This window comes from Pinus tabuliformis, chromosome J (assembly GCF_031772625.1).
Source record: "Pinus tabuliformis cultivar Carrire ecotype Pingquan chromosome J, CPIR1, whole genome shotgun sequence".
In the NCBI taxonomy this organism is placed as follows: domain Eukaryota; kingdom Viridiplantae; phylum Streptophyta; class Pinopsida; order Pinales; family Pinaceae; genus Pinus; species Pinus tabuliformis.
The window spans coordinates 957,225,882-957,247,577 of NC_142295.1; the positions used below are offsets into that span (position 1 = coordinate 957,225,882).

The 21,696-nt window shown below is 41.3% G+C and overlaps 1 pseudogene across 1 annotated transcript in view; it reads left to right on the forward strand.

The window, feature by feature from the left end:
- Positions 1-7,346, forward strand: part of LOC149229995 (FHA domain-containing protein FHA2-like) — a 92,419-nt pseudogene extending 85,073 nt beyond the window's left edge. The window contains exon 3 of the transcript XR_016247978.1: positions 6,980-7,346. The product of XR_016247978.1 is annotated as an FHA domain-containing protein FHA2-like (transcript). The remainder of the gene's footprint in view (positions 1-6,979) is intronic.
- The last annotated feature ends 14,350 nt before the right edge of the window (positions 7,347-21,696 follow it).

Sequence of the window (21,696 nt, forward strand, 5' to 3'; positions counted from 1 at the left end):
TCTTCTTCTCTTCCTCTTTTGTTATTGTCCTTTTTGAGCTTAGGACAATCTCTCCTATAGTGCCCATATTCTTGACACCCATAGCATTGTATTTTAGCCATGTTCTTCTTATTTTTTTGATGACCAAACTTCCCAAATTTTCCCTTTCTTTTTATCATTGTAGCATATGATTGATTTTGCTCTATCGCTCCCACATCAGATTTGACCTTTACTCTACATTCTTCAATCTTACAGAGTGACCATAGATCCTGGAATGGAGTAGCTTCTTTCTTCCCATAAATATTTGAAGTAAAGTTACCCCACTCCTCTGGTAGTGCATTTAATACAACTATAGTCATTTCTCTATTAGTCATGACTTCTCCTAGATCTTGTAGTTGATCTCGAATCTCAGATATCCTCATAAAGTATGAGGTTATTCCATCTTCCCTTGACAGCTTCATCTTGTAGATTTCTTGCCTTAATGAGATGACTTCTCCACAAGTTCTTATAGAATACAACTCTACCAATTTGTCATAGATTTCTTTTGAAGTTTTGAGTTTAGATCATATGGGATGAGGGATCCTTGGTGGATTCTATGAGAATCCTTTGAGCCCTAACTTCCCCTTTCATATACTTGGCAGGAGCTTGAGCATATTCCTTTCTTGGTTTAGTGATAGAACCTCTGACATGTTCGATAACCTCATTTTCAATGAGATTCAAATCTGTCATTTTCTTCCATGCAAGATAGTTTGAAGCCCCAACTAGTTTTTTGCTTTCCTTGCAAAAATACATTTTGACATATTCAAGTGTGGACATAAATATACTTACTTGATAGGATGCTCCTTCTTGTTGCTTCCTTGATGTTGATGATGATATAGAGGATAGAAAACTTCTCCTTGATGAAGGTAGTATTCTTCAAGAATCATCCTTGATCCCACAGGGAGTGAGATGGCACCGCCTTTTGATCTAGCTTCCTTTGGATGAATAGTCTTCAAAACACTTTAACTTGAGTAGATGTAGGGTTTTGGCCTGCTCCCTCTTGATGATGATCTTTGTAGACTTCTTTGATCTAGGGTTTTGATGCTTCCTTTGACTTCAAGATGATCTTCGCTTTGATGCCTTCCTTGAGATTTGATCCTTGAGTGTCCCTTTGATAAGATGCCCTTCCTTGACTTAGTCACCTTAGCTCTGATATCATGTTGAGAAACCTAGGGCATAGTAATTAAGTGATTTCTCTTCTATTAGTAACTGCTTGTGAGTGCTTTTCACTTCTTTAGATTAGGATCTTTTATTACTTAGGTTATTAGTGTTCTTCTTCATCAATCAGCTACTAATGCATAAACCATAAAGAGACAAGAGACACAGATTATAGGCTATCAGCCAAGGCCAAAACCTCTCCCACTTGAGAGGAAAACCTGAACAAATTCTTCTTCTTATAGAGATTTCAATTGATTAATACTAAAACCAAGACCCTTGACCTATCTGCCACTCCAAAACCAACACACAAGATCCTTAATCAACTATAGTCAACCTTCTGCTCCTTCCTCCTTCTCTACTTCTTCTTCAATGTAATGTTTGTAAACATGAAATTAAGTGATAAACAAAGCAAGCAAACAATCCAACAATCAGAAATGCGAAATACACATCATACACCCATGAAAACGTTGGAAACAGAGAACTGCTGAGCCATTTTATTAAATCTTCAAGGGCAAATACAACAGTGAATGGAATGGTGCACTTGGGCTTGTCTCTAAGGACAAGTGTGACAAAACTCGGGTGAGCAAATGTTGATTTGAGGGCTGTCCAACTGCTGCTCTGAAACTGATCTGCGTTGCCCAGAAACTGTGCTTTCAGCTGGAACAAAGAGGCTGGAATCACTGCTTCCCATGCTCAGAAAATTATAAAAGTCTAGCTCCCGATCCTCAGCAAAAACCCACCAAAACCCAAGAAGGGTTTGGCCTAGTTCAGACTTCTGAAATTCGACCCCCAAGGAGCCTGTCCTCTGCTGAAACTGACATACTCAGCCTGCCTGAATGAAGTTGGGAAATTTCTCCAAAACTCCCTTAAATCACTGGGATGAGACCTCCCATGAATTTCCTTCCTTCCCAACTGAGATTCTGGTATTGTGGCTCTTCCCCTCAAGACCCACGTGATGCCCAGACTGGCCCTCTGCGCTGTCCTCTAAGGCTGGGTTTCGAACTGCCTATTTGCTGCACCCACCTGCTCCAAAACTCCTCCCAAGTGCTGACCACCTAATGTCCTTCAACTCTCCTGGCTCCTCCAGGTAGTACTGGCCCAGTGAAGCTCTACCCACAACTGCGTGTTCCCTTCTCTGACTGGCCTAGAAATACGCACTACTTGATGGTGGCTGAATGTGCTAGCTGTGAATACTCCTTGGCAATGTTGCATTAATCGTTATCGGGATTAAATCGGCACGGGGAAAAAATTGGAAAAAATTAGAATTATCGGAAAAAATCGGGAAATAATCGTTTGGTACAAAAATATTCATTTTTTTTTCATTTTTTTTTAATAACTAAACCATCTACAACATAAAATAAATACATTGACACATAAATATGATAAAAAAACTAATATATAAGATGTTTAATATCATTTCTAGCCCTAAAATCACGCATAACATTGAATCATGTCCTGAATAGTAAGTCCTGACTCCTGAGTCCCAACTCAGCCTCAAAATATCAACAAAAAATATGATAATGTATCTCATCATGCCATAATGTCATATACAATAAAATGAAGAAAATAACTAAAGTCGAATCCTATTGATTTCCTCTGTCCCTCTTGCAAGAAAATGCCACAGCTTTCCCTTTCCCTCTAGATGTAGATGCTGGTGCTGGAGTTGTCAGTGGAGTTTGCTATGCTCTAGAAGTTGAAGAACTAGAAGTAGGAGCTATAGGAGGTAGACCACGTCCTCTACTGGTGGCAGGGGTAGCCCGGGCAGGTGGTGTCACCTGGAAACATTACAATCTCCGAATCCTGAAATCCTGAAAAACTGAAAAGTCTGCTGGATTTTGAATGAAATCTAAAATTCTACTTTGTCCATATGAAATCCAATGAGGCCGGAACCACTCTCAAACATCCTGAGTCATTTCATGGTAATGTTAAAAATTTAAGTAAAAGTGACATTCTCCTTAATCTTCATTTTCATTCTTTAGTGACATTCTCCTTAATCTTCATTTTCATTCTTTTACTTTAAGAATTTAACATTACCATCAATAGCATATCAATACTAGGGCCTAGACTTGATCATTAAGCTGCCCCACTCAAAAATTATTTGTTTCTTTCAAAAACAATTGCATTTCAAACATTTAGCATCCCTTAAAAAACAAAAAAAAAAACATTATAAAACCTCGCTGCCATCTGTCGCAAACCTTGGCAATTTTTTAAGTTCTTATCGCGATTTTTTCAATAAAAATCGGCAAAAAAAATCCGGCGATTTTTTTGTTTAATTATCGCGATTTTATCGGAAGAGGGAAAAAATCGCAATTTTTTCATTTTATCGCGATTTTCACAACACTGCTCCTTGGTGCTCCCCAAGATGCTATGAAACTGCCTTCCTAGGGTGGCACTCGTAGTCCCCCGAAGGTAAGGTTGAATCTCCCGCTTGAGAGATTCATGGCTGAACAGCCAATTGACTCGGCTAAGAAGCTCGAACAAACAATCAAGTGATTTTCGATATGCAAGAACGAATGATGCCCAAGTGAGGAGCTCCTCCTCCTTATGACTTCGTGGGCCTCTCTTTGCCTCATGTGGGCCCCTCCAACAACCATCCGAATTCCCTCCAAGGCAATTTGAATTGCCCAATACACTTTCCCACGTGGGTGGCCCCCTTCCGCTAGCTAAATAATCTGGCCGTATTTCTCCTAAGTTCGTAATTTGAAACTGCTTGGGTCCTTTTCCTTAGCAAAATTTCTACAAAATTGTGGAGAGACAAACCTGTTACAAAATCTTTTGGGAAGGCACATGACATTCAACCTTGGCTTTCTTTTGCTTTATACCTTCGGCCTTTTTCCACTTTGGCTCCTTAGGAGGACTGCACTTCTCCTTGGCTTCCACTGCTGCAACAGAGTTCTCTCCTCGACCTTCACTGCTGCAATAGACTTCTTCTCGTCCTTTACTGCTATAACAGACTTCTAGCACGTATAGGGTTTTTCTGCCCTTAGAACAGTCCCATAAAGTACCCTAAGAACCTCGCTCTTCTCCTTCTTTACTTCGCAGGCTGGGAGGCTTCTCCTTTTATCCTTTTTGCACTTCTATTTCAGATCATTGTTCCACCGAATTGCAGAAGATAAGATGCCCGAAATTCTGTTTCAAAGATGAAACCCGAGCTGCCTATAAATAGTAGTTTGCCTCTGTAAATTAGCCGACATGAGAGAGCTGAGCCAACATGTCTCTTTGAGTAGGTTATTTACTCCATTTTGTAGCCGACTGGAAGGAGCTGTTTTGTGCTTGGTCTTGGAGGGCTTACATACTGATTTAATAACTCATACAAAATGTAACATACCCAAGAAGGGTTCTTCATACATGGCTTTGACTCAATTTGACTTTATGATCAATCCTAAGGACTCACAATGGGAGTCATACTAAAAATAAAATTCCTTGCTCATGAAACCCATGAGACAAGCATTACAATATTAATTTAATCTATTTCTTTTTCTTCTTTGCATCAATTATATAAAATCACAATAACACGTCATTATGAGGACCGAACCTAGTTACATTTTTCAACAAAACATCCTATAATCTCATACCATGAGACCTTCTTGGCACACTTGAAGGATCTGTGGACTGGTCCTCCTGACCTGAATCTGAAGGTTGAATCCCTCAGCTCTGATCAACCTTCGGAGCTTCCCACTCATTGTTTTTTGTCACTATCCCACTGTGTGCCATTTCTCGAATAGTCTGGCCCTTTAGCCTATACAAGTTTCCCTCTTTAACTCTAATGACATGGCCATTGTTAGAACTAGATGCCATGGATCTGATCAGTGCCTATCCATCTTAGAACACTACAACAAATCCCTCCTCTATCATAGAGACTGAGAGAAAATTTCTCCCGAGTTCTAGCGCCCATAGCAGGTCCTTCACTTTCAACACGCCTCTTGACTCAAGCCGGAATATCACTATCCCAACTCCCTTCACTACATGTTTGGTAATCAACATCAAACTCTACATGCATCTCTGAGTCCCACTCTGTCAGGTTGTCAAATAGCTCCCATGCTCCTGTCATATAACATGTGGGTCTACTATCCAATAGCCATGCACCAGATGGTATGGTGCTCAAAAAAAGATAAGAAATAAGTGTGAATTCCATCTCAAACTTCCTGGCAAACTCTTCCACTTGAGCTTTTGCCGACACAACTACAACTAACTGCGTACCTTTTTCACCCTTCTTCCTCTGTGGACACCATGATGCTTACTGTCCTGTATTATGACATGCAAAACACTTGATCGTAGTCAAGTCCTTCTTCGGTTGTAAGGCTGACTTGTCACTCTTGCTTGAACCTTTTCCTTTGCTTTTCATTTTATGACTGGCAAGAGCAAGACTCTCATCATCACCCTTGTGCTAGCCTCCTGATAGAGATTCTTCTCGAATCTCTTCCTGGATGAAATCACCCCATAGTTTGTCCCCATAGTTTGTCCCAATCAAGAAGGTTCTCTCATGTGACAATGCCCTTGATGAAAAGATCCCATGGCTTGGTGAAGCCATCCAGGGCTGTCCTTACCATCTCTCCATCTGTCATGGCCTCCCCAACTATAGCTAACTCATCATGAACCTGTGTGATCTTGGTGAGATAAAAGGTCACTGTATCTGATTTGGTCATCTTGGTGATCCTGAGCTTTACTCTCAACCTTTGCATTAGATTAGATTAAACTCACTGGTTCCTTATCATAGGCTTCAAATCGGCTGGTATTCATTCTTATCTCATTAATTATTGGTTTGCTTTCATGCAAGTTGCTTTTGATTGCTACAATTAATACTGTGATTTTCTGTTGTTGTTCCTCATATTTAATATTGTTTTGCTCTACTCCTAAATAAACTCATAATCTGTTTGCTTCTTATGAGTTGTGATTGAAAGCATTGTTTGTTTTCTTTTTTTCATTCATATTTTAATTTGATGTATAGCAAGGTTTTTCCTATGTTGTAAATAAACAAGCACTACTAATCGTAACTGCAATTTACATATCTTGAGAAACATTCTGAAGTTCAATAACGCAAATTTCTTCAACAAACACTCACTGCTATTGCAAATGTGGATTGATTCACTACGTGTCACATTGCAAGTGCACTGCAGTATTTTCCATTTCTCACATCTATGGATCTTCAGCATGAGCAATTATTGTCTACAAGGCAGTACACTAATGCAAATTTTCTGGGATAAGTATGCATTTTTATTGTAGGAAAATTGGATCAGAGACAACTTTTCAGTATATAGGCGTGTTACAGTGTTAGTCGTTTAAACATTTCTCTAAGACAGCCAGAGTGCTTTCTTGTGCAAGAGTCAAACACAAGTATTTTTTTGATAGAAGTTCAATTGACTCTTAAATCTATGCATATGCAAATGTTAGTAGCCATAGTTGACTCCGACTTTGAGCCTGTTCAGTTATGTTCAGCGGTGCAACCTTTGCAGAGGATTTATACTTAGAGCTGACCAATGACCAGTACCACTGAATTTGTATGTATATTTGATAAACTAAAAATATTTATATTTTCCAATGCTTTTGCATGATTTAAGATGCCATATGCATATTGGAAATATGATATATCTAGTTTATAGTCTACTTATAACTTGTAAGAACTATAAAAGCTAAATGTATGTGTTTATAAAATGGTCTTCACTAGGAGTAGAAAGAGCGTTTCTTTTAAACTTGTTGCATGTATAGCATGTTGTTTTGACTTTCCTAGGAATGGGCTTTTTCAGATTTTAGTGCTGTTAGAAATGTACAGTAAAAATTTAAACCTTTTTTTTCCATGGTGCAGCTTCTTGAACACTACAGTGGGATTTGGCATCAGAGTAGGATAAGGAAATTTTTGACATCAGATGATTGGGCAGATTCCGAGAGTAAAGGGAGACCATGGATTGGACTTCTTTCATTACTTAGAAAATATCCAGAGCACTTTGTCATCAATACAAGGTCTAAAGGAAGAGTAACTCAAGAGTTTGTATCATTGGTTTCTCTCCTTTCATAATCAGGAAAATTCTGCAGCATCGCAAGCCAAGAGCACCAGTTGTAGTTTATATGTGTTTTTGTTCGTGACAAGTAATGGATTGCAAAAAACAAATGTATAGTCTACTGTAACTTTTTAATGTGAGTTTACATGCTAATTGTATGTTGTTTATTTTTAACATTGGAAAAGGAGATTATATTATGTTTACAGAAAATATTTACAATACGAACTAAATAGGCCTGAGATCTCGAGAAGCCAGCATAGTGGACATGCTTTGCGATATTCTGGTTTCTCCATCAGAACTTTACGGAAAGTCATCTGACATGCTTCAATAGTAATAAATAGGATGCAAATTCTTATTGTTGCCAATCCAAAAACAAGTATTATCATCAAAGGCTAAATAGATGTTCAAACTTCATTTATCATTTATGTGACTACTGACACAAGATCAATTTTTTTCACTGTCTCCACTGCTCTAACCTCATGTAAGTTGTTTCTAACAGTGCCTTCAAACATTTTATCCATCGTCTCCACTTACATTTCCTCCATCATCATTTTCTCCATCTGCAGCCTATTCTTCATGAATTTCCCTTTTTGAGGTACTTGTTGGTCTCTTTGAACTGGTTTTTCCAAGCATTTCACCTTGTTTTCCAGAGTTCTTGAGTCTGCAGTCAGAGCTTTGCTCTTGCAATGTACATTGGCTTTTCAGTTTCAACCAAACTCAATTTTAATTGGGAACTCTTTTTGAATTTCATGCATTCTGGTAATCACCTCAATTCTGAAGCTTGCCAGAGTATTTTGCATGCCGTAGTTCTGCCACAGCATTAAATCTATTCTAGCTTTCACTACTTGTCTTAGGATCTCGAGTGAAGGCAATTTCTTCCTTCACGTAATTTTTGTTTTCTTCCTTTAGCTTATCATGCTCAGTTTTCCCAGATTATTCATCCGCTAATTATCATCTGGATGGATCAATGGATCTGCATTTTACAGTATCACTAATACAGTATACTTTATTCCACGGAATCTGCTTCCTGCATATGATGCTCATTTTCCCATATTTCTCTAATTATTACCTGGCTAAATCACTTATTCTGATTTTTATAGTATCATTAAAGCTCTTCTCCACCTTATCACACACTGCCTTTTCAATCTCCCCTGTAGTAGCTGCCCAAGGTTCCACCTTCGTTATATGGTGTATGCCTTTTCTTTTGATGTGGTCTAGCAAAAGGTATTCTAGGCTTAAGAAAGTTTATCCTCTCTCCCTTGCATTGCAGGTTGTGAGCAAAGCAGGGCAAAATGAGTGGAGTAGAGAGAGACCAAAGGTAGTGCATTAGAGGCAAAACATTGATAGATAAATGATCTAGCAACTAGATGGGGATGCAGGTTACAGATTATGAATTTGATAGGTATTGAAGGTCTCTTCCCCAGTTATCACATCTATATGAACGTTATGAATCTAGCTCTTCAGGTGATTTTTCCAGTGTTATCAGACTTGACCAAGGCAGATTGGTGTTTGGGCAACACTGGCCCCACTCGACTGTGACTTGATGGATTCAGCTGAAGTTATCCTAGTGACTTGATCAAGTAAGGGAAAGGTGTCAGCCAGCCAACAGGAGTCAAGCTTGGAAAAAAAATATGAATCCCTAACCTACCCAAGCCTTAATTCTTTCTTACAAATAGACCCCCTCATCTTGCTTTCCTTAATCGACTTCTCATTCGATTGTTTGGAGCTGAAAAATACCTTGCCTGGTAGTCTGTTGTAACTTATTTGGCACGGACTTGGAGCCAATTTCAAAGGGGTTTGGACTGTGGTGGTAATTTAGAACCTTGAGATTTATGTATTATGTCCCAGTCTATCAATTACTTTTCAGAACTTTAAATCTGGATGTGATTTTCTTATTTGTACCCTTATGTGCAACATAAGTCGGGAAACTTGAATATTTGGTGTCTGAATGTCTGTATTTAAATTTTACCCTATGTGCATGAATATTTTTTTTCCTCAAATTTTGAATTTTTTGTGTACTTTTTAATAGTGTTTCCAGAGCATGGAACAAAGCAAGGTGCAGGAGCAGCAAGAGTGCTCCTTCCCAAAGAATCCCGAGACAGAAGCATCCTAGGAGCATTTCATGTGTAATATATATTTCAACATATGATAATGCATATGTATTCAAAGAAGGTGCAGCATGCAAAATTAACTGCATAAAATACATAAGATATTTGTGCTACTTGCAGGCAAACACTACATTATTAAGAAGATAGAAATGTCATCCACTGTAGATTAATCATTTGAGGATCAAGTGTTTGGTATATAGATAATATCAACCATCTAGCAGTAACAAAATTGTGAGAAAATTGAGTATTGAAGATGAAAATAGATCTTCAATTTTTTATAAATCTAACCTAAAATAAACTACAAAATATTATATCGCACATAAGGATCACTAAAAACAACTTAGTGCTGAAAACAAGCATTATATTTCGATTGCTTATCAGCATGTGCCCCATTTATCTGTTCTGTTCGAGTGGGCAATGTGCACACATTTTACTTTTGGTGATTGAAGGGATTCCCCATTTCTACTCTTTAACATACATTATGATTTCTCCTGGTTACTGTGTGATATTATCTGTTATTGTCCAGTTTGGAGCATGACATAGGAGTTTTCCTTTGACTTCCGAGTAATGAAAAGTATACAGATTGTTATTAGTGAAGGAATTTTATTGTCAAAGACCAGAAAGTCTCATATGGCTAATGTACAAGTAGACACCTCCATGTGAAATATTAATATCCTGCATTAGGCAATGTTATATGCTATTTGTGCAACTATTTATGGACTTAAGCAAATGATATATTGAGTTTTGGGATCTTCTAGCTACAGGAGAGGAAAACTCAAGTACAAATTATATAATTAGAATTCCAATAGCTTCCGTTGTGCTGCATTACCAAGCTAGCAACTACAACTTGAAAAAACAATATTAAATATCACTAGCTTAAATATCGCTAGCTCTCCAAGAAACACCCATTCTGCATTGCACAATCAATCTCCCCAACAAATGGAGAGCTTAGTGAGTGACCCATTCTGGTTCAAGAGCATGTTGTCACTTCACTCCACTTTGTGTAACACTTCGAGAGTGTGAGGGGGGGTGTGCTCCCATGTCTCATAATTTGTTTATTTTTCCAAGTCAACTTTGAGTTGAAGCCCAAGCCTCGAGTCCACTGATTTAAAGACCTCATATGGTCCAAATTTGATTGGATTTTGCATTTCATCCTTGGACACCACGCCAACCTTGGTTATATGTGACCACTTATCCCTAACCTTTGGACATGAGATGTGATCCCCCATTAGGGTTCTCACTATCTCATTATTTTAGATTGCCTCCTAGTCCTTTGTAATAAAGACCTCAATATTCTTGTCACTATGAGTATGAGTTTCATTTTCCCCACATGCTCCACATCAATGCCTTCTCTCTTTGAATTAATGTAGATGTTAGCTAGTTAGTTTGCCACCTTCCTAGTTGATCTCTTTTTATGTGGCAAAATATAAGGTTTCAAAAGTAGCCAAAGAGTTCAGGACTTCTTTCAGTTTGGCTATTATTTGCCGGTTGGTAGATTTTTTTGTTCTGTATCCCTCTTCTAAGCGACCTCCTGTCAAGTGTATAATCTTTCTCTTTTGAGCCACTTTTAGTCCTCTCAAAGCTCCTATTATTTTCTCTTAGTGTTTGTAGCCCTTTCAAATTGCTGAGAAGAAGGTGCATACTTCACCTATTCTCTCTAAAGACACCTCCACATTGAGTTAAGTTTGAATTCCCTTTAGACACACCATACAAATAAAGTTTAATAAGGGGGTGTAGAGTTGGAGATCACTTTTTGTATTTCTGTAAGAAGTGGCACCTTTAGTTTCTTTAGTTATGGTTATCTTTGATATGTCAAACTTCCATATTTTAAAGGCTTATAGGTCCTTACGATAATTTCAGTACTAGCTTCATTCTTAGAAAGATATAAACACTTTTTGGAAACTTCTCTTTAACTTTATATTAGAGTTTCTCTTTTGCTTTGGATTTATTTCTGAATATTTGATCATTTTGTTCAATCCAATTGTTTTCCTATATTGAAACATAGTTTAAGCTTCCAAGTATTGCTGAGCACCAATGTATTAAAATGATTAATAGTGCTTTCTTCGAATTGTTGATGAAAGGATGTGGAAAACAATATTATTCTATGCTACTGCATAGAAATGGAATAGACTTACAGCTAATGACCGAAGTTTGGACAAATGCCTTGTATCTCTTTCTTCTTTTCCCTAATCAACTCACATTGATGGGTCATTGACCCCCTTCTCCCAAAATTCAATCTTATCTTCAATAAAGGCTACAACACTTGGTCAAAGAGATTCTTTCCACCCTTGGCTCCATATTTTATCCCTTTCACTATTTATAACAATTGGCCCAGAGTTTGTATCCTTTTTTGGATTTGTAATATTCCTAGTCGGAAATTCTAAGTGATAATAACAAATAAAGATAAACATGTAACCATAAAACTAACACACCAACATAATGACAAATTGTACCAAGAGCTGAGCTATTTTATTAACTGAGAAAACAAGGTAAACATAAATGAATTAGAGGAACCTGGCTTGCTACAACAAGCTAGTCAAGTCCCAGGTGAAAGTGGAGTTGCTCAAGTGCTAGAAACTGTGCTCCCCAAGTCTTTGTGTTGACCCATTAAATTCTATTACTGCTAGCTAGAATGGAATTGGTGTTCCGGCCCTATAAATTGCTCAAAAAAATTCAGGAAATTAACTGGAGCCTCCTCACAAGGAACCTAGAATAACCCAGAAAAATCTCACGGACCCAAGTGGTTGAAATGGTCCCAGAGTGAATCACGACCTTCTCCAATAACTTTTGTTGTTGGATGTTGACTAGAACACTATTTTTACCAAAAATACAACCCAAAAAATTCTAGGAAATTAACCCCCTACTTCTCTCACCAAACCCACAAAACCCTAGAAAGGGTTTGGGTTGAATCCACCAACCCCCAGTGACCTCCAACAAGTACAAATCGCCAAATTTGGCCAGAAAACGCCCCACATTTTGATATTACGGAATTATTCCCAAACCTACTACTGGCTAAATTCTCCCTTGAGGTTTATATCCAATCTCCAACCCTTATCTCTCCACAATTCCTCTCCCTTCTTCCTTTGCGCAAGCTAAGCCATAAACCCCTACGCGCTTCTGAATGAAGAGAATTTCGTCCCACAGAATTATTGCTCTCTATCCCTACAAAATCACCACAAAATTCTTGGCTCCAACTAGGAAAATCATCCTGCAAATAACCTAGACTCCATCTTGTATGCTAGACCACAATGAATAACTCGAATTGCCTCTACGCTCTGAAAATACGCAGAGCTAGAAATGTTGTTGTAAATGAAGCTCTATGAAAGCCCAACAATGGACTCTCTGAATTCCCAACCAAGGAGGCACTCGAAATCTTCCGAAGATGGGGTGGAATCCCGTTTGGAATTCTTGCGCTAAACAACACTCTACTCTTGCGCCAAACAACTCTAAGAGAAGATGAAGCGTTAAGTGTAATAGTCAAAATATGATCCACAAAATGAGTCCCTCTTATATTTTCTCTCCATCCTTCTAGATCCCTTTAATATTATTTTATTGGTGGGAGCCATTTTCCACTTTAGTTACTTTTTCCACAATTTTAATAAAATAATAATTTGCCACCAATTTGCAATAAAATAGTACTTGCCACCTTGCTCCAAAATACTAGTTGCCCCATTTTAATTAATATTTTACCAAAATTGGGCAAAATTCCCATTCTCACAAAATTGGAGATATTACAGTCCTCCCCGCCAAATATTGCTTGTCCTCAAGCAATTCCCGAACAAACATTGCAAATGGCTACTCAAATGATACCAAGGTCCCAAATGTGCCACTGAGACATCCCTATCCCCAACATTATCTTGTCATGAAGGAGTTCCTCGATACGAAGGTCCCAAGCCATCCCGATCAACGTGAAGCACCCCTTACTCCACTTACTGCCCAACCTGGTAGAGGCACCTGAAGCCCTATGCATACTATGAGCAAGTAGAGCATCATGATAATATAAGGTCTTGATCCACTGATCATGCAACTTCTCTAATGAGTCATCCATCTCATGCACTCCAAGGGTGGACTACTGAAGATACAATCCAACCCCGATGGGGATGAATCCTTGTCCACATGAGCTTCCCCTAATCTCCTCTTGATGATCATCCCTCCATGCTGGTGATATCCCCCACGCCAACAATGAATCACCAAAATCCGATGGAAGATCAGAATGATCACCCACTGTCGAAACCAGCTCATCCCAAAGGGTACTTGAATTGTCAAGTACTGTGACACCAAGGTCCCATGCCCATTACAGGAAGAAACTGTCCTATTGACCCTACGACACTCTAGTCATGACTCACTGCTCGAGATGCTCGTACCAGAGTCTCTTGTCCTGTAACACTCGACCATAATATATGTGATGATCAAGGTTTGCCCAACCTGCCCAAGCGACTCAACAATGCTAGAGCCTATCACTCCATGGCTGGCCCCAATCTTGAGCAACAACCTACCTCACCATATGATGAAGACCTCGGTGATCCCCCATGTGTCAGCCTGAGAATGAACCAGATCACCTGCTATCCTGACCGTACTCACTAAGAAATGGAGTGTCCCACCAATCAACTGGATCCCTAGATCCCATAGCCATACTAGAGGTCCACAACTCCCAATCCTCACTGCTTGTTGCAGTGACATGCAACTAGCTACTAGGACTCCTTTGTGCCTCGTCTCTGACCCCTGTATGTATCCAATAGATGGGCACCAAGCATCAAGAATTTGTCCTGCGTATGAGAAACTGCTTTTCTCTTGCCATACCACACAACGAAATTTTCTATCCCAACTCTTGATGATGTACCTGGATACTACATGGAGCATAGGCATCCTCTTGCCAATGAAGACTACCATCCCCTATACCTCAGGCTCACATAACACCTCGAGTTGTCTTGCCGATAATGCGCCTTGCAACCCACTCACGATCACCTCCCTAAGCTTGCACCCTTCAGTTCATGCCTTGACCAAATGCCACCATCGAGAAGTCTCTCCCTCGATACTCTGTGTCCCAACTAACTGTCTCGAAAGAGCCTCTCGTGTGTCGCTGCTTGTGATGAAGGTATCAAGGGACAACATCCAACTCCTTTGTGCCTACAAATAATGTAGAAGTGAGAGGCGCATGAGTCCCCATGGATATCATCAAATTATGCTCATCTGCGTCCTCATTGATTCTGACTGAACTATACCCAATGACATGTTTGTTATCTCTATCAGGCGGTCTCCCTGGTGGTAATGCTCCAAAATCCCAATGGGATGCATCACACATCACTACATACAACCAAGCATCCCTACGCTCCCCTGCATAAGACATGTATCTATGTGCCCTTTGGCACACGAGTGCACCTAGTTACACACCTCTATGCACTGTGGGACACCACTACTAGCCGCCTTATCATCCCAAATCATTCGGTATCCCTCTTGTGACGAAGTAGCTGTCACTCCATATGAAACCTCGAGGTGGTGTGAATCGCTCCTCCTACTCCACAGTGCAAGCCCTAACAACACGACACTCCTCCATGCACCTATGTGCCCCTCTGCATCACGATGGACTCTGTGACACGACTTTGTGCACCATTGAACACCTACACCAACTGCCGCACCACTCTGCATCCTTGACCATCCCACATGCATCCGTGCATCCACTACTTTGCTAGTGAATCCACTACATGCTAACGGAAATGGTACTATTGTGCCTAGCCTTAATAGCTCATGTGTCCAATATGCCAATAAAAGAGCCCTATCTCCATACAATGCCCTGTCTAATGGCCTGCTGATGGCACCTTCTCCGACCAACCCCTGCTAGAGTATGTTGATCATCCTACAATCCCATCTACACCCAACATCACAAGGCAATTTGCAGTTTTCCTGCCCCCCTGTCAATCTAACCCAACACTAGTGTTGATGGAGAGATGAAAGTGTGTAGGCGCTTAGTCACCGGATCCATCAGACTGCCAATACCATCAATAACCAAGCCCATGTTGTGATGGGGAATCCCACCTGGATCCCAACAACAATTGGGCCCTTGTACTCCTCTGGTAATCCATGGGCTCTGCTTAAATGCGACCATGGATGTACCCTACCTCCTAACTTGCTCCATTAGGTACCAACTCAATACCTCTCGCCATCCAATCCCAAAGGAGGGATGAAATGTACAATCTCTTTTGTACATGACAAACCCTCCATGCTGACGATGTGCCATACTCAACTCAAACTGTTGGCCCCCGCTAACCCAGTCATCCCCTATGATATGTCTCGACAACTCTACCTCTCTCAATCCAATGCATAAGCGTGGGATAATAACGTTGTGGACCCCATCAACGTGCCTTTGAAGTGAACTGTGCTGAAATCCAAACGTGTGCTCTTCGTGTTGTCCCTCGTCAATGTCTAGCCCCAAGAACAACACACATCCTCCTCCATCGCGGCCTCAACTTGAGCCTCCAACTGCTCCTCCACCGAAAACCCATCATATAAAATATCCTCACCGATCAACAGTAGGTGACTATCGTCCGAAAATTCTATCATAGATTTGGATGCCTTTCTACCTATCAACTCCTCATCAATGGTGGAGATGTCTCCCGAAACCTCATCAACCTGTGGTGCGTTGCTATCACCTAAAAACTTGGTCACAATGTTGGGTACCTCATCAATTGTCGACATCTCAGCAACGAGTGTATGCTCAACTGTCTCCTTGCCAACCATGGCCCCTTCAACTACTTTTTCATCTTCTTCCTTGATCCTCCTCATCATCCCTGCATAGTTCCATTGAATTTGTTATGCTCTTAACCTGCAAAAAGATACCCAAATACAGAATATGCGAAGAAAGATACCTAGAACATAGATTAATGAGAGACAATAGCAAATATTTTATTATTCAGAAAGCAATGTTCACTGGTCTCTTCGAGGGGGCAACCTCTAGTAGAGCAGAGCTCGATTCAAAAATAAGACACAATGCTCCTCGCAGGGAGTCTCTATCCTTTATATATGACTCATACATGCAATACCAAGGATCAATACCATGGGTTTTATTAATACCATCTATCTAATACTACGACCCATTTGCAACTAACTGTGGTCCCGTCATTAATTGCGGGTTAACCACTTACAATTATTAATATGGGATTTATTGACTCTTGACTATGACTCGATCCCATTACATAAATAAGGGGGTTAGGGTGGGACCCTAACATGCCCTCCCCCTTAAGACTAGCCTTGTCCTCAAGGCTGAAGCTGCGGAAACTGCTGAAGAATAGTGGCTGGTTCCCAAGTTGCATCTTCTGGAGAGGTGTCTTTCCACTTGACGAGGACTTCCCTAATCATGCGGCCCCGCAGGTGCCTGTCTCGTGTGTCTAGGACCTGTTCAGGTTGGAGCCAAATTGACCCTTCTTCGTCCAATTCAGTTAGACTGGTTTGAATTCTGCAATTGTTCCCAATCACTTTCTTGAGGCATGAGACATGGAAAACTAGATGGTTTTTTGCAGTAGGTGGCAAAGCCAACTTGTAAGGCACTTCTCCAATGCGTTGAAGTACTTGATATGGTCCGTAGAATTTTGGAGATAGTTTTTGACAACCCTTGTCTTTGAGTGATGTTTGCTTATATGGTTGCAGCCTCAAAAAGCCCTGATCCCCTTCTTCAAATTGGCATTCTGAGCGATGCTGGTCTACCTGTTGCTTCATGCGGTTTTGAGCTTGATGAAGATTCTCTCGAAGATGGGCGAGCATGGTTGCGCGGTGTTGTAGGAGTTGATCCACTGCTTGTACTTTTGAGCATCCCTTGATATAAGAAGTAGGGGAAGGAGGGAGTTGACCATATACTGCTTCATAGGGAGTCATTTTGGTGGTGGCATGATAGTTGGTGTTATACCACCATTCAGCAAGAGGTAACCACTGTACCCAAAGATGTTTCTTTTCTGAAGTGAAAGACCTAAGGTAGGTTTCCAGACATTTGTTGACGGCTTCAGTTTGACCATCTGTTTGTGGATGATAGGAAGTACTTAGTTTTAGTTGAGTGCCTTGTATCTTGAAGAGTTCCTGCCAAAAATTACTGGTGAAGATCGGGTCGCGATCGGACACAATAGAAGTGGGCATGCCATGCAATTGAAGATCTGATCCATGAAAGCTTGAGCGACCAAAGTTGGTGTAAACGAGTGGGGTAGGGCGCAAAAATGAGCATACTTCGAAAGTCTGTCCACAACCACCATGATGACTGACTTGTTTCCTGACTTTGGAAGACCTGTAATGAAATCCATAGAAACCTCCGTCCAAATTGATGCCGGGATGGGCAACGGTTGTAATGTGCCTAGTGTGTTGACGGTCTCCCCTTTGTGGCGTTGACAGACATCGCATTCTGCTACGAAAGTAAGGATGTCCTTTTTCATGCTTGTCCAAAAAAATGATCTTTTGGTGCAAGCATACGTCTTCTGAAAGCCTGAATGTCCTGCAATGGGGGATGAGTGCAATTATGCCAAAATGCGACTTTTGAGGGTGGATGTGGGTGATATTACGACTCTGTCCCTGTAGCGAAGAATCTCATCCTGCCACGAGTAGCCCTTGGTGGAATTTGGATCTACCTAATTGAGAAATGAGTTGGGAGAGCCCGGGATGTGAAAACCATTCCCTGCGAGCCTCTTCAATCCATTCTGGAATGGGAGGGAAATTGCTAGCAGAGTACTTTCCTCCTCAAATTGGCGAGATAATGCATCTGTGACACTATTGTCTTTCCCTTTCTTGTAAATGATCTCATAATCATATCCCAGCATTTTGGCGAGCCATTTATTTTTTTGTGGGGAGGATAGGCGTTGCTCCAAAAAATATTTAAGACTGTGATGATCTGTGCGGATTCGGAAACGTCGCCCCAATAAGTAAGGTCTCCAGGTCTCTACTGCATGTAAGATGGCCATCATTTCCTTCTCGTAGGTAGATTGGCCCAGATTCTTCCCACTTAGTTGTTGGCTTGTGAAGGCCAAAGGTCGCCCTTCCTGCATTAAGACCGCCCCAATACATGTACCCGAAGCATCACATTCAATGACAAAAGATTTGGTGAAGTCAGGTAGTGTTAAGATTGGAGTGGAACACATGGCATTTTTTAGAGCTGTAAATGCCTGTTGTGCTTCCTCATTCCAGAAGAATGAATTTTTCTTCAGGAGTTGAGTGAGGGGCTTCGCTATGCGACCATAGTTGCGGACAAATTTACGATAATAGCTTGTGAGACCCAAAAATCCTCTCAAGCTCTTCAAGGTCTTAGGTTGAGGCCAATCCTGCATTGCCTGAATCTTTTTGGGGTCCACCTTGACACCTTTTCGCCCCACAATGTGGCCCAAATACTCGGCTTCTTCCATGCCAAACGAACACTTGGACATCTTGAAAAATAATTTATGCTTGCGGAGCAGTTGCAAGAGTAGATCTACATGCTGAAGATGTGCGGCCCAAGTGCAACTATAGATGAGGATGTCATCAAAGAAGACAAGGACAAATTTCTGAGATATGGTTTGAGAATGTGGTTCATAAGGCTCTGAAAAGTAGAGGGGGCATTACAAAGACCGAATGGCATGACCAGGAACTCATAATGGCCTTCATGAGTTCTGAAAGCAGTCTTTGGAATGTCGACTTCCTTCATGCGAATTTGGTGGTAGCCCGAGCGAAGATCCAGCTTAGTGAAGAATTGAGCCCCGTTGAGTTCATCCAGCAAATCGTCAACCACTGGGATGGGAAATTTATCTTTGACTGTCAACTTATTGACGGCCTTGAAGTCTGGACACATCCGCCACTCCCCGTCTTTCTTGAGCACCATGACCACCGGTGATGAATAAGGACTAATGTTGAGACGAATGACACCTTCTTCCAAAAGTTCCTTGATTATTTTTTCTATTTCATTCTTTTGGGTGAACGGATATCTGTATGGGCGCACATTTGGGGGTTGGGCCCCTGGAACCAAGGTGATGCTATGATCATGTTCCCCTCTCGAGGGTGGAAGCTCATGAGGCTTGTCAAAGACCGACAGATGGTTATTTAAAATCTGTTGCATCTCATGATGAATCGGCAGAGACTTGGTTTCGACTGCCTGGATGGCATTAAATTGAGCTATAACTCCATGATGGCCTTTTTTTAGCAAATTTTCCATCCTATGCGAGCTGATGATAGAGGGAGCTCCCACCTGGAGTCCACGGAGGGTATGTGTGGAGTTGTTCTGCTTAAAACTCATATATAACTCCTAGAAATCCATTGTGATTGGCTCAAGAGTACGGAGCCATTCAGCGCCAAGGACAATGTCGCATCCTCCCATGTGTATGGCAAACATGTGGGTTTTCAACTGATAATCCCCCATTTGAAGTTTGACATTTTCACAGCGGCCTTCACATTTCATTGTGCCCCCATACGTAATTTGGACTTGGAAGTTAGAAACTGCTCGTACAAAACAATGCACTGCTTCGTGACTTTTGATGGATGAAATTATGTGTACTTCCACTATCAATCAAGACTACTACTGGGCGATGTTTAATAAAACCTATGATTTTGAGAGTTTGAGGTGAAGAAATCCCTGCCAAAGCATGTAGCGAAATAACTGGTTCGTCAGAGACATTGTCCTTTTGGTTGTCCTCTTCTAGCGCCTCATGTTCCTCAAGTGGTGGATCTTCCTCTGTTGAGCTGTAGTAAGTGGCATCAATTTGAAAAAATTTGGGCTCCTTGCATTTATGACCTGGGGAGTATTTTTCATCAAAGTAGTAACATAATCCTTGCTTTCTTCTTTCGGCCATTTCCGCAGGTGACACCTTTTGGACCTTAAGTGTTTGAGTCGTGTTGTGAACCTGTGGGGGGCAACCTCTAGCGGAGAAATTTGGGCGACTGTACTGGGCTGCTAATGCACGTTCCACGTTACGAGCTACCTTGCAAGCCTCCGTCCATGTGGGAGGGTGGTGCAGTAGGACTTGGGCTTTGATGGCTTCTTTAAGACCGCTGATAAAATATTCCGTGTAGAACACATCTAAGAGACCCCAAGTGCGGAAGGCTAAGGCTTCAAACGCTGTAATATATTCATCCACTGTGCCAGTCTGTCGGAGCTTAGTAAGACGACCCAAAAAAGAAGATTCCTGGTCAAAGCGGTCTGAAAGAGCTTTTTTGAATTTGGTCCAAGCCCGAAAAGGTCCATTGCAACGTTGATGCCATTCCCACCATTGCCACCTTTCATTGTCCAAGTACATGCTCCCCACCATAAGCTGAGTCTCATCATCTAAGATGTTATTCAGATTGAAATACTGCTCCATTTGTGCTATCCATGCTGCCGGGTGAGAACCGTCAAATTTATGCATATCCAACTTGGGAGGTCGCTGACGGGATTGTTGGTGGGTGCGCCAGACGTGAGGAGAGTGGCTAGACTCACCCTCACTGTGTCCATTGCCATTATACGCCTCCTCGTGGGCTTCCTCCTTGCCCTTCGGGATTAGGAGAGATAGTCTGTCAAGTTGACTCTGGATGGATTGCAAGGTTTGTTCAAGTTTGTCAATCTTCTCATTGGCCATAGCTTGAGCTCTAGTTTCTACCATGCACCGATCAGATGTTCTTGAGATTTGGGACCGCCCAAAAAAAAAAATTCAGTAAGAATTGAATGGTACCACCGTGCTCAGCTCGTCGTCCTGATTCTGATGGGCTAGATGGCCCTGGGAGATCTCAGACATTTTTTTTTTTTCTCCTTCCTTATGAATATTGCAGTCGCCAAATCCTCAAAATGTAAATGATGCCAAAATCCCTGCGAAAATTATGCCCAGGTATAGGAACAATACACAACTACTCAGATCTGGTGGATCTGAGAGATCTAAATGGCGGATCGGATAGCTTTGGGTGGCGGAACAGACTGCTGCTGTGGATCTGATGGATCGAATAGATCGGAATGGCTGGTCTGCTCACCTGGAACCGTTGGTCTGATGTCTGCTACTGCTGTACCCCTTTGCACGAGCGGATCTAGCAGAGATGATGCGTGATCCCAAGATAGAAAAGGGAACTATGGTCTTGAGGAGTGTCAGGTGCTACAGATCGCAATATACATATGGGTCTGGCAGTAGTACTCGGCCCAATGTTTCAGGGCTCTAACTAAGGAGGATCAACCGTACCCTTAGCCGTACAACCCAACTACCCTATCGTACGGGCGAGTAATCTCTCCGAGTGCTATTCTCGGTGTACTGTAGCAGCAAGACGGCCAACGGTTTATCTATGGTGAGGTTGCAGAGGAGCTAAGGGGCTTCCGATATACCCAGAAGGTACTTGGAAGACAGTTCGTATGCGGTTCTGTCTAATGCACTACTATCGAAGGGGTACCCACAAGGGTTACAAGGGAGTCCAACAAGCGTGACCACCTCTTGTATTTCCTGCGTGCATGCCTCCCCAAATCC